At 43.8% G+C, this 12710-nt stretch overlaps 1 protein-coding gene and 1 long non-coding RNA gene across 4 annotated transcripts in view; one reads left to right on the plus strand and one right to left on the minus strand.

Moving 5' to 3' along the window:
- The window catches only part of LOC128879183 (uncharacterized), a 53292-nt gene extending 51849 nt beyond the window's left edge, over nt 1-1443 (plus strand). Inside the window, exon 5 of the mRNA XM_054128099.1 lies at nt 26-1443. The gene's annotated coding sequence lies outside the window, so the exon portion shown is untranslated. The remainder of the gene's footprint in view (nt 1-25) is intronic.
- LOC128879185 (uncharacterized) overlaps nt 1-12710 on the minus strand; it is a 190937-nt gene that overhangs the window by 105646 nt on the left and 72581 nt on the right. The gene's annotated exons all lie outside the window — the stretch shown is intronic.

Raw genomic sequence — 12710 nt, forward strand, 5'->3', positions numbered from 1 at the left:
TGGTCTCAGGTAGTGCCACGGTAAGATGGCGCTGTGGTCTCAGGTGGTGCCACGGAAAGATGGCGCTGTGGTCTCAGGTGGCGCTGAGGTCTCCAGTGGCGCCACGGGAAGATGGCGCTGAGGTCTCTAGTGGCGGCACTGACAGAAGCGTCTCTATTCATTATTTGTTATTATCAAGCTGTAACATTTAATTTCTTTACTTCTCAAAGCCAAATGCATTCGCTTAACCTCTTGAATTACCAAAGCTAAAAAGTTCCCTGTTCATTGTTTTTAGCTAGTCTACCAACCTGCAGAGTATCGTTTATACCTGTTTCACACGGTTCCGTGACTGTTTCTCGTTGTCCAGCTAAAAGCTCGATTCATGGTGTCGCGAAATTGTTAAATTTCGATTCGCTCGTTCAGTTTTCGCCATCGGGCCAGACCGTTTTCCCGTTTGTGTGTCGAATTTTTATTTTCCATGAATTTTATTGCGAACCGCTCGCGCAACCCGTGGGTCGTTCTTCAAAGTATTCAGAGCTCGTAGCGTGAAACGTCGATTACGCGAGGATTTCGAGGGGATTAAATGTTTGCGTGCGTATACGTACACGCTGACACACACAGAGACACAGAGACACAGAGACACGAAAACAGACAAAGACACAAGAACGCACACCAAAGATATCACTCTGCGCGCGCGCGAGCGTCACGAGAGAACAAAGAACAAACACTATAGCAATATAATTTAATTGAAGCAAGCCGCTCGAGATACGGCGTGATGTAAATAGTGTATGATTGTGAATTAGATTTACGAACTATCGCGTGTAATTAAGGGGAAACGACAAACACGGTGAAAGTACAGAGGAATCGTTGGAACGAAGAAAACCACGAACATGACCGTTTGGTCCAAGTTTTGCGTGTACAATGGCGAGCTAAAGAGATTGCTCCTGGATGAAAGTCAATGATTAAGTTTTTTGTAATGATTTTTTTTATCGTATCATAAACAACACTCGTTGCAGTAGCTGAGAAGGATCAGAGTTTGTTGAAAAGATTATTCCTTCACTTATGTAATAAGATTTTGTGTCACATAGGTTAATGACTTATTATCATAAAAGTATATTTTATTTTAATAACATCCAGGGACAATCTTTACAGTTCTGTGCAGTACACGTATTCACGTGAACGCGCCGAGTGAAGAGACCCGATTGAAACAAGAAACATAAATCTGAGTCAAAACAAAAAGCACTGGAACCATTGATTCACATTTATGGCGTTAAAATGATTGTATTTTTCTCTCGGCAATCTTTTTTGGTGGCGTATAAGAATTTATATATATATATATATATACATACATACATATATATGTATACACGATAAATTGGTCGTATTTACGTTTTACTGTAATTTTACATGATCCATATCTGATCGTTACGATACGTTTCAAACAATAAAGAGGAATATGAGGCACACAGTGTTTCTGATGATTTTTTCATAGTTCCCCATAGATTACTCCTGGATTTTGCGACACAGGTAAGGTATTCTTTAACTTTCTCTAACACGAACTGGGACGATTTGAAAAGTTTAACACTCCAATGCTTTTACTGGAATTGAATTGCGTTGCAATTAATCTAGCTGCGATTAGAAAAGAGATAGAACTTGTTTTAGTTTCCTGGTACAGAGCAAAGATCGACGATATCGTATCAGATTCGACTGCACTATGGCTTACCCAACAAGCAAATCAGTTTTTTGACTAAAGTGAATGCTCTACTATAAAAGCGTTTTCATACAATTCAATAATTCGCGGTTTCCCCGATACTACCCCTATTGGTTTCGCGGTAGATCGGGCTTTCGGAGCAGAGCTAGAAATAACTCGATATTTCAATAGAATTTAAAATGAATAAACGCAATGATCATAGCCATCATCGCGTTAACAATGCGTTCGTTGAACACTAATCCCGCAAATGCATTTCCGTTATAGGTTCAACATTTTTTGGCCAAAACTCTATAAATTCTCCCTATAGAGTTCCACCATGCATAGTGAATTATTTTTCCCATATCTCTTTTGAATAATTCTTAGTCTCGCTAAACAATAAAAATTCACTTGTTATTCCAGAAATGGAGAAATGTAGTTTTTCGATACAGCGAAGACTGGATAAATGCAAGAATTTCCGAGCACAGTCGCTATCGTTGCGCCAAACCTCTTCTTTGACTACTTCTATTTCCAACACGATCCATCCTAATTGCCCGAGCTCGCCCGTACACTGTGTACCAAAGAAACTCACATAAGGTGAAACTCCCGGCTTCGGAGGCAGAGAGCGATTAGACACCGGCGAGACGAAAGCGATTCAGCGAGAGGTGAACAGTGAAACGGGGAGTCTAAACCCCGGCTGGGAGTATTTTCGAGGAAACGGAGGCTGGTATAAGCCGCCTCGAACCCCGTGAGCCATTCGATTCGACCTATCGGCGGAAACTCGGCTCTTCTTCCTTCCCGATTCGATTTCCAGATTAATTAAGGATCGCTGGTCTGAAAGGACGCCCTCGAGATCCTTTCAAACCGGGTCGAGTGTCCGTCCCGCGGTAGATGTAACGAGGCGCCGATTCGAATCCGTTTCACGAGACACCGACCTCGATAATGACATTTTTCGTCGATTTCGGGCGTGTCGATACCCGACCTCAAACCCTCCTCCGCTTCCCCAAGCCCGGGCCTCGTTGTACCATCAGAACCCTGTTAATGAGAAACGACCGTCGCGTCCCCGTGATATGAATTCGTGTCCCTGGCACTTAGGCCTTCAAGAGACGCTTATGCAGGTCGCACCATCTAACTTGACCGACTTAATATATCTCGCTTGTTTTCGGCGATAGAAACAAATTTCAGAGCGACGATATTATAGCCAGGAACCAAAGAGCAAAGTCCTACGATTTAATTAACAACGCGAGATAATGTACAGCGTGTCTCCGAAGTTAATAATTTCGAATGTCGCGCAGAACAGAGTCGCACATTGTAGACATCTGAAAGCTCGGCATTCTATAGTTTATCACGGTACAGTTTCTTGCTTCAATCCTCAATGCGACAGACGATTTTCTTCTTCAATGAAAGGATTCCACTGAGCGCTCGGCAATTTCTTCGATTGCTCTCCTCAGCCTGCCCTTAAGCAAATGCCTGTAGCATCGCGGTGCCACGATGAATAAAAAAAGATATCCAGAGTAAATCGAGCGGGGCACGCGGAAATACAAAAATTAACCGTGGCCTGGAGCGACCATCGCTACTTCGCAAGCCCCTCCTCGACGACGTCAATCTCAAGATTAAAATTCTTGCAACACAGAAGAGGCTCGATTTCGTTTCTCCTCGAATCGTCGCGGTAGCCCTCGAATGTTTAGGAAGGGAGAAAAAGAAGAAAACGTCGGTTGAATACCTTCCAGTAACAAGGTGCAGAAAATATAACACACACGGACGACGAGCACGGCACCGTTCAAATGCGCTCCAGCAATCGGCTTTTCTGCAGCATTCAGACGTCGATGAGTTCAATGAATTTGCTCATTTCACGTGGAATGACCCATATTCATTCTCCCCAGCGAACAGTGGCCATAGAAAAACGAGATGAACGCAGATTTAGAGACGGCGCTGGCTTTAAGACGCTCGGAGGCAGAGGTAAACCCTCCTATTATCTCGGCATTGTTTTATCGTCGTTACGCGCGTACAGAACGTGGCACAGGGATCCCACACAACCGTACGAGCTCGCGTGGATTGGTGCTCGTTTGTGACTGCCCTGGCGCTTCCGCGCCGATTGTGTGAGGGCTGTACAGGAGGATGTTTGCACTCGTTTTCTCGCGTATTCGCACGCGGTTTCAGGTCTGAGCTGAATGTATCGGCTGCTCAAGGCTACCCACTCTCCCCACTTCATGGACGGAGTCACGTCTGCGCCAAATATGTTGGCTGCTTAACATTTCTTCTGCTCATTTTGCGTATTTTGTTAATTTGCTGGAAATATATTTTAGAGAATTTAAATTTTTTATGAAATACATGCTTTCCGAGCATTAAATAAATATGTCTGTGGTCTGAAGGTCAAGTTTAACGTGCATCACAAATGTTTTGCATTGCATGAAGCGTGTTAATGATATCAAAAATTTTTGAAGTGCCCTTCGTTTGTAATTATCGAAAAAAAGCGTCGAAGGGCGCCAGGCGAACGTCGTGCCGGAAGCCTTCATTACCGTGTTATTTCTTCGAAAACCTTTCCTCCGGAGCCAAGTACTTGGTCATCATCAATTCTGAATCACACTTGGGGAAACTTCGGAGTCAGAAATATTAGGAAAACGAACTCCGTGTAATAAATTTCGTTCCAAGAAGAAGTTCGTCTCGAAACCGTTTTAGTTTTCCACTCTGGCGACCCGGCGCGTTATCTTTTCAAAAATCTCCGCGAAAAAACGGAATCGATGCACCAACTTCTTCACAATCATCACAATAAGGTCGAAGTTGTTAACGAATTCTGAATCGAATTAAAATTCATTTGGAAACGATTGAAAGCTCCAACAGAGTCCATACGACGAAGAACTTGATCGGGCTTTCGCGACGATAAAAAATTCCCATTCACATTCCTCCCTCGTAATTACACTAATTTCAGCCGGGGGATTATAATACCTCGCCACCCTTCAAACCCGGCGTTGCATTACCGCGTATGGACTACTCGAGTCGTGGCGTGTGGGTGAAAAGAAGCCGGGTGTACGTGACCTCTCGCCGACAAATTTATCGAAAAAAGAGAGAAAGGAAGAAAAAGAGGAGCCAGAGCGGTCGAATCAACGGTGATATTTGAAATGCAAATGAGTGTACTTAGTCGAAGACATATAGATCCTTTGAAAATAAATTCAGGTCAGGGAAGATTAGAAATGGGTCGGGCGAAAACGTACGTAGAGGCGCAGAACGCAAAGGTTTACTTGTTTGAACAGAGGAAAAAGGAAATCTCCGCGTTCACACTTCCGGCATACTTTTTCCCTCGTCGATGCAAAGTGAAACCTTCGATGTGAATCAGTTACAAAGAGAACTATATATTTTTAATCTTTCGTTCCACGTTGAGATGTGAAAAGCCTCGAAAAAGAAACGTAAGTAGCAACAGTAATCACTGTCCCATGTATAACCGGGGTGAAATTCTTTCAATTAACCGGGTACTGCCGTATCTGATAACTTTTGTATAACATTACAAAAAATAATATTTCTATTCGATCCTCTATCCCATTTTAAAGATTACTAACTCTACTTTGGTTTTTTCTTAATAACTCAAAAACGAAGCCTCAACCGAAATTTTTGCAAAGGAAATTGTTGTTCAGGATCGTATCAGCTACCCCTCATTTCCGGCTCTTACAGAAGTTCTGGGACACCCTGTATATCCGTCCAGTGACTGAGCTTATATCTCGCGCTTCCGGAAGTGGCGAACGAACGGACAATTACCTTGTGGAGCATTCATTTAACCTAGCGTGATTTCCCAGGTTTATCCCCGGGCAAGCGCTTCGGGAGTTTTTTTTTTTGTGTGGTGGCAGAAAAGAAAGAAGACTCGCACAGGGTCGAGCGAGCAACCCGCTCGTGCATGATGCACACATAATACGCACTTACTTGAAAATCGAGCTAAACCAGATTTCCGTCGGTCATGAAACACAAGGCGCAATCGTTTGGAATTAACGCCGCCGCTTATATTTACCTTCCGCTCGTAATTTTCCGCGAACTCGACGTTCCCCGCAAAACGTACGCTCGCAGTTGACGCAACGGTCGTGTCTCTCGAGCGGAATGTGACGTGAATGTAAAATTTCGCCGGAAACTTTCGACATTAAACTCCTCGAACGGGAGAGAGCACTTTTTCAAGTTAAGAGCAGACTTGGAGGATTATTTCCAGCTAGTAGATCCTACACTTTATAGTAATGGGATATTTTAGGACTACTTTTCGAGGCAATCGTACGAGCTGGATTCGTGAATTGGACGTCATTCGTTTTAAATTTTAGTTGTAATTAAAGTTTGCGCTTCAAAGTTCACGCCAAATACGTTGGCTGCTCGAGGCCACGCCCATCCACAACTTTTGAGCACCATTCAAGGACATCCCCTCTCCCTACGACTCCACCCAGCTTTAGCGTGACCCTGAGTGGGGGAAGTGACCTTGTACAATTTATTTCAGTTCTACCAAGGACCACGCACTCCACACTGACGTAAACTGTCTCTACACATCTCAACATCCAGCGTTCAATTATAATTTCCGCTCCTGTTGCTTCTCTCTCTAAAGTCTTTGCCCGGCAACGACGCAGACTACGCTCAAAAATGACTCAAAGGCAGCGTCGCAGCCGTTCCTTACTCATAACCGAAGCCTTTCGCTAAGGAAAACGTCAGGTTGTGCGTGATGTTGATTTACAAAAGGCGCACGCGGCGCCGGGACGCCGTTTGAAACCGGTCCGCGAATATAATTACTTTTCGAGAACAATGCAATTTGTCTAACGACTAATTTTAACTTCCGACCGGGACGTTTTGCCTTGAGGACCGCTTGATTTATTTGCTGTGGGTTCGTTCTCACGGAACTGCATAAAAGATCCTGTAACCTAGCCGGGAATACCTGGGAGGTTGACTGGTAGCGCGCGAGATAACGGCGACACCTTGATTCCCATTAACTTGAGTGTACGCTGCTTTGGGCTAAACTGAATAAGTGGAAGATAACGGGTCGGTCGAGTAATTTATCAAGTTGCACCGAAGAATCGGGAGGGGAACGAAGAAATGAAATGGATTGCAAATATCGATGTACGAGGGGAAGTTGTAACGTTAGGGGAGGCTTGAGACAGATTGAAATGGCGGAATTCCGATAAAAAATGTTACCATAGTTTAATTTCACGTCATGTACGGAGTGGATGGAAAAATGATGGAGCATGGATTGTTGTAATATTTTTTTTCTACAAAATTTCAGTCTCTCCTGCTCGCCTGCCTTCAAGAAACAAAATCGAGACTACCAATTCACTCGAAATCGGGGTAGCACTTTTTATCTCTAATGCACTCGACAACGAACTCGCATTTGCGTAATGAAGCTCCATATTTTACAATCATTCGATATGTACACCGTGCTACATTCAGTTTTCCATCATTTAATGTTTATATTTCGCTTTTCTCATTATTTCGTGGAAATGTTCATTAATCTTCCATGGAGCATTAATATCACGATATTTTTGGTACGAATAATACAAACCTCGTAACACTCGAATTTATATTTATATCGGAGACGAATTGAATGGAAACTGAACCGAACTCCTCGTCCGGCCCGAAATTTAATAACTGAAAATTAACGAATCGTTGCGCGGATGAAGACAATGGAATAAATGAGTAGTAATTGTATTAACCCATAGTAACTCGCATAATATCCTCCATTGGTTTTTTTTTTTAAGTATCGGACGAACGATCGCGTCTGTCCCTTTCATTATCAAGGTTCACTACGTCCTGGGGCTTCTGCGGGTACCCTCGTCAAGCGTTTATTTATAAATTCCCCTCGTGTGTCACGAAGATGTATACTGTACTTGCAACGTTGGAACTGAACCGCGTTTAACCCCGATAGTATGCATTTAACGGTGAAACATTAATACACCGCGGGATTCTTGAATCTTTTTAATTGACACCACGGACGGATAAATACATCTCCACGGGCGAAAATTGTGCAAAGGTATAATGGCTGGATGCCACTGGATTTAACAAGAATAAAAGCAAGTTACGAGAAAAGGAGTTCTGAAACGGGTTAAAGGCAGATGTACCGGTGCGGGGTAAAGGGATGGAGAGGGATAACAAGTAATTTTCAAAGCGGCAAGTTGGACGAATGGATCGTCATTTTGTGAAAAGGGTTTGAAGGGTGAACCGTGAAGAAAAAGACGTCGGACCAACTTTCTTGACAGTTCCGATCTTAATTCTTCCGACTTCTTCTTATGGCGTATTTCGCAATATATCCGTCTCTGTACGTGAACCGAATCATTAGGGGAGCCTTTTATCTGGTGAAGTATTAACCCTCCGGAGCTACTTGTAAATCCACTCGGAGCCGGCTCGGCTCGCATTAATCTGATAACGATATCTGCACGAAACAGTGACATGTGGATGTATTTGTATTCTGATATTGTGTAATACATTTTTCCCTGTATTGTATTTTCATTCGATAATACCGTTAACGGTGTTTGAAAACGCCCTTATTACAGATTGGACACGCCCACATACAGCTTTATGACGCCCCCTTTACAGTTAAGGCACGCCCACTTTACATTTTCGACACGCCCACTTCATAATTTGACCACGTCTGATTATACTGTTTGGCCCTTCGTACTTTGTACTGTTTGGACGTATCTGCTTATACAGTTAAGGTACGCCTACTTTACAGTTTGGCTACGCCCGCGTACAGTTTGACCAAGCCCACCACATCATTTAGATTCCTCCATTGTACAGTCACATGTTAAGAATGGGTTAAAGTTTGGTAGCTTGATTGATAGTGGGGGAAATGACCCTGACCAGCCATTTGATCGTACTCCAACCGGTCGGAACGAGAACGGATAACAACAACAAAAAGCTGGACGGCAAACGGTTGCTATGAAGAAGATATCACCGTTTTTCGACGAATCCCGGCGGATGGAACTCATTCAACGCGCGTTGGAAAAACTTTTCCTCGCGAACTCTTGATTACCTGTCATAACTACAGTAATTCCCGAGGATGGGTGTATCGTCGGGGCCGAAAATAAAGACCGAAAGAGCCAAGCTAACGAGGAATTCTAAAGGGAGAACCATCGAGGAGAATTGTTTCGAGTAATTCCAGAGAATCTTTTTCGGTACTGCGCTATTAAAATTTCATGAACCGCGTCGCGTGTTCGAGCACGATTCGCGGGGGGTTCTCTATTTTAATATCCGGACGAGCAGTTTGTTTTTACAGTGGAGCTTACACGCCGGGCAGCTTCTTACGTGGGATATACAAATTTCATAAAGTCCCGTGGAAAAAAGAGAAATGGCACGGCACGTGTTGTTCGTGCCAAGCTTACCGTTACGTTATCATCGATCTCCCCGCCGCCGTGGAGATTTTTCTTGCTACAAATTACTTCCAGCAAAGCCCCGATACACCGGACTTCTCGCTCCTCTCCGCGCTGATTGATAGCGGATCCTGATGGAAGGAATGGCAAAGATAACGCTATTTACAACGACCGCCCGTTTTAAATTGTAGATAAACCCCTGAACAAATGACCTCCGCTTCTAAACGGTGGCCGTTTTGTTTGGTACGTCGCCAATGATTTTCAACGAATTTCTCCAACGTTGCGTCCAGGATTTAATGTAACAGAAAGTATAAGAGCCAGACATTTGAAATTTGGCTCGCATGCAAATTGATATTTGAACAGAACGTGAATTGAAACTCTGGAAATGTTTCTGCACACCCTATAGGTAACGAGAATCACGACAAAGCACTTTCGCGCCATCAATTCACCTCCACGAACTGCGAAAGCACGAAACATCGAAAGACGTATTATTGGTAATGGATTTGTTCGCGCAATTAATGCACGCTGCAAAAATGGAGAAGTAGCAACTCGATAGCGTAACACTAATGAATTAGCCGATGTCGCGCCGGCGACGCTACCGCTAATGTAACCATATGGGGCTCGTTTGCTTAGAATATACCTATTGATCGGCAAGAGGTACTATGCTTTGTTATAGTCATTATCTCATCGAAACGATAAACCGCGATTCTTTGTACGATACCCGACCATATTTAAACGCAATAAATTCAATATTTTAAGCAAGCATTTCCATCGAATTTTATATAGACTCGGTTTAATTGCGTGCTACATTGTTCTCCAAAATAATATCCGTATTTGATCAAATACCACCTTATACACTGCCCCAACCGTGAACTTTTATTTATTATTATTATTTGTCTACGATTAACGAGTGCTTCGCGCAAACTCCGTTTCAATATGTACAAATAGAACTTTCGTTAATTAAAATATACCCGCAGTTTCATAAAATCAAACTTTTGTTCGGTGCACGATTCGGTACAACAAACGACGATACGGTTCTGTACTGAAACGAATATCGTTCAAATTGCCCGTGCGACAGTTACAATCAGCGGAACGCTGTCGAAAGTATCTGTCCGCCGTTATCGGTCCTCTATTGTACGCGAATTATGCAAAACGAAAAAAACAGACCGGTACAAAACGTAAAAAAAAAAAGAAAGAGCGCTCTGTTCGTGGGATCGTACACATCTGATGGTCCCTTCGACGGTACCACGTTCCGCTGCTATTTGGAACGAACCGTGCACCAGGAGTCTGACTGACGACGTTTATTTATTTTGCGTTAATTAAAATTTTCACTGGCACGCCGTGTTTCACTTGCCACGCCGCCGAATGCCTTTCTAATGGACGTCTAATTAATTTTGCAGAGCATTGCGCGTCTAAACTGAGTGCAAAATTAACCGAATTCGTAATTTATGCAGTTCGCGAATGGGAGGTGCGCGTCGAATATTTTGGCTGGTCAAGGTCAGGTCTGCGCTAAATATTTTGAAGGCTCAAGGCCGTTTATTTCAAGCAGGTGAAGTATAATATTAATAGCGAGGGTGACTCTCGATCACAAAACCAAGCAGTTTGATCAATATGCGAGGCGGTAGTGTACGATCACTTTTAGATTCCATGTGTGGGTCGTGTTTGGACTCGTTTTCACCGGGGAACCCTCGCCAATCTATTAATAATAGTATCATAAAGATATACAATAATGTCTCGTTAGTCGCACAAGGTCAGTCCCGAGCTTGTGCGTCTAACGAGACATTACTGTAATAAAAGCGACGGGGATAAAATATAGCGTGTAAAACTTATTTACGAGTAAGATGTGTAATGAAGTCTCAACACTGATATCCTGCAACGAAAATTAACGCTTCGCGGGGTTTGACGAATGCACTGGTTTAATAAATCCGTGAGTTTCGCAATTACGCGAACCGTAAGTACTCGGAGGCGAGCCCTTCTGAAAGGATCCCCCTCTGATGAATATTTTCCAAGTAACGCTACCGTAATGCACGATATCGGGGTAGTAGGAAGGAGAGAACGGACACGGAAGTAGAATTCGAAACTTTGAAGGAGTTCCACAACCGGGCGCTTACCATGAGAGACAAGCCGGTCTGACTTAATACACACTTCATCACTGCCGACGAGAGGGCCGACAACATTTTCCTCAGCGCGCTGCCAGCCATTCACGGGACTTAAATCCAATTTTTACCCATTACGTCATATCCTCTCTTGCTCCCTTTCCGTTACGCCAGCGGGGCTTCGTCGAATTCACCCCAGAAACCATCCCATTTTCGGATTTCTCGTCCCCGCGGCTGCTGGTTTCGGCGGGCAGCCACTTTCGCAACCCGTGCTTCAATCTCATTTACAAATGGACCAGTCATCTCGCGCAATTTCTGTAATATACTTAACCGCGTATCCCGCTTCCTCGTTCCCGCTCGACGAGATTGTATTGTCCGGGGACGGTGTGCGGAGTCCATGGTCGGCCACGGACAATCGAGGATCGCCGGAGTAGCGATGGACTCGAGAAACCTCGACTGTCAATCGAAAGCGGTTCTTCGAGGTTTTAAGAAGACTTGAAATTATTGAGAGGCTTGTAAATCCTTGATCATTGGATCGATTTCAGGTGAATTTAAATTTTCCTTTCACGCGTTTCACCTCTGTCCTCCGCGCTCATTAGGTTCGGTAAGATTATGATCAGTATTCGATGGAAACGTGTCGCCCTCTGGAACCTTTCCTCCTACATTCGCATGGTTATGAGGCATAATCTACCGTGTCCCCTCCCACACTGGGATTTATTCGACGACGTTTCCTCCCATCGCCGCAGACCACGAAGACGTTCGAAACTAAATGGAACATCCTACCTTACGCGGCCATAAATACACGCCTTTATTCGCTGCCCCTGTTTCACAATTTCTGGACTCAAGGATCGAAACCAGCAGGGGCATTAGCAGCGGCCATAATTGTTTCATGGGACGATTATCGTAAACCGCGACAGAAACCGGTGTGCAAATGAAATAATAATCTTCATATTTTCTATTTTCTTCGTCTGAAACTGGGCATGTTCACTTCTGATCGTAACTATCGAATGCGGCACGAGTTTGCATTAACCGTTAAACAGGTTCGCGGTTTGTAGAGGTACAAGAACGATGCCCTGTCCGGCTGCGTGATTGACACTGATATGGCGGCCAATTTCCATCGCGGACCGAAACCCCGAGCGCATTACGGCCATCGATATTAATTTGTCCGAATCGAATGCCAATCGACGGGTGTTAATTGCCGTAATTAGTAACTCAATATCTCCTCCAACCGCCCGCTGTGTCTGGCAACGTGTACAAGAAATTGCAGAGCGATTTGACCTTTTGATGTTTTAAAATGACCCAGACTAACCTTATATTCCATAGTGCATGTTTGTTATATTATATATTTTATTTATTAAGTTAAAGTTGAAAGACTGTCCCTTTGAGATTTCTTTATAACAAGTACCATCTTTTTTATTTAAGTGAGTGTGAAACATGGCTCAAGTGGGAATGTGGCTTTAGGTGATACATTCAGTCTAGATTGCCGTTCCTCACAAGCTAAGACATCGCACGTAATGCTGATATCACCTAAAGCCACATTCCCACTTGTGCGCGTTTCACAAGTGGGAATGTGGCTTTAGGGGATATATCTGGCTTAGACTACCATTCCCCAGTGTACTAGCTAACATT

This window comes from Hylaeus volcanicus, chromosome 7 (genome assembly GCF_026283585.1).
Source record: "Hylaeus volcanicus isolate JK05 chromosome 7, UHH_iyHylVolc1.0_haploid, whole genome shotgun sequence".
Classification (NCBI taxonomy): Eukaryota; Metazoa; Arthropoda; class Insecta; order Hymenoptera; family Colletidae; genus Hylaeus; species Hylaeus volcanicus.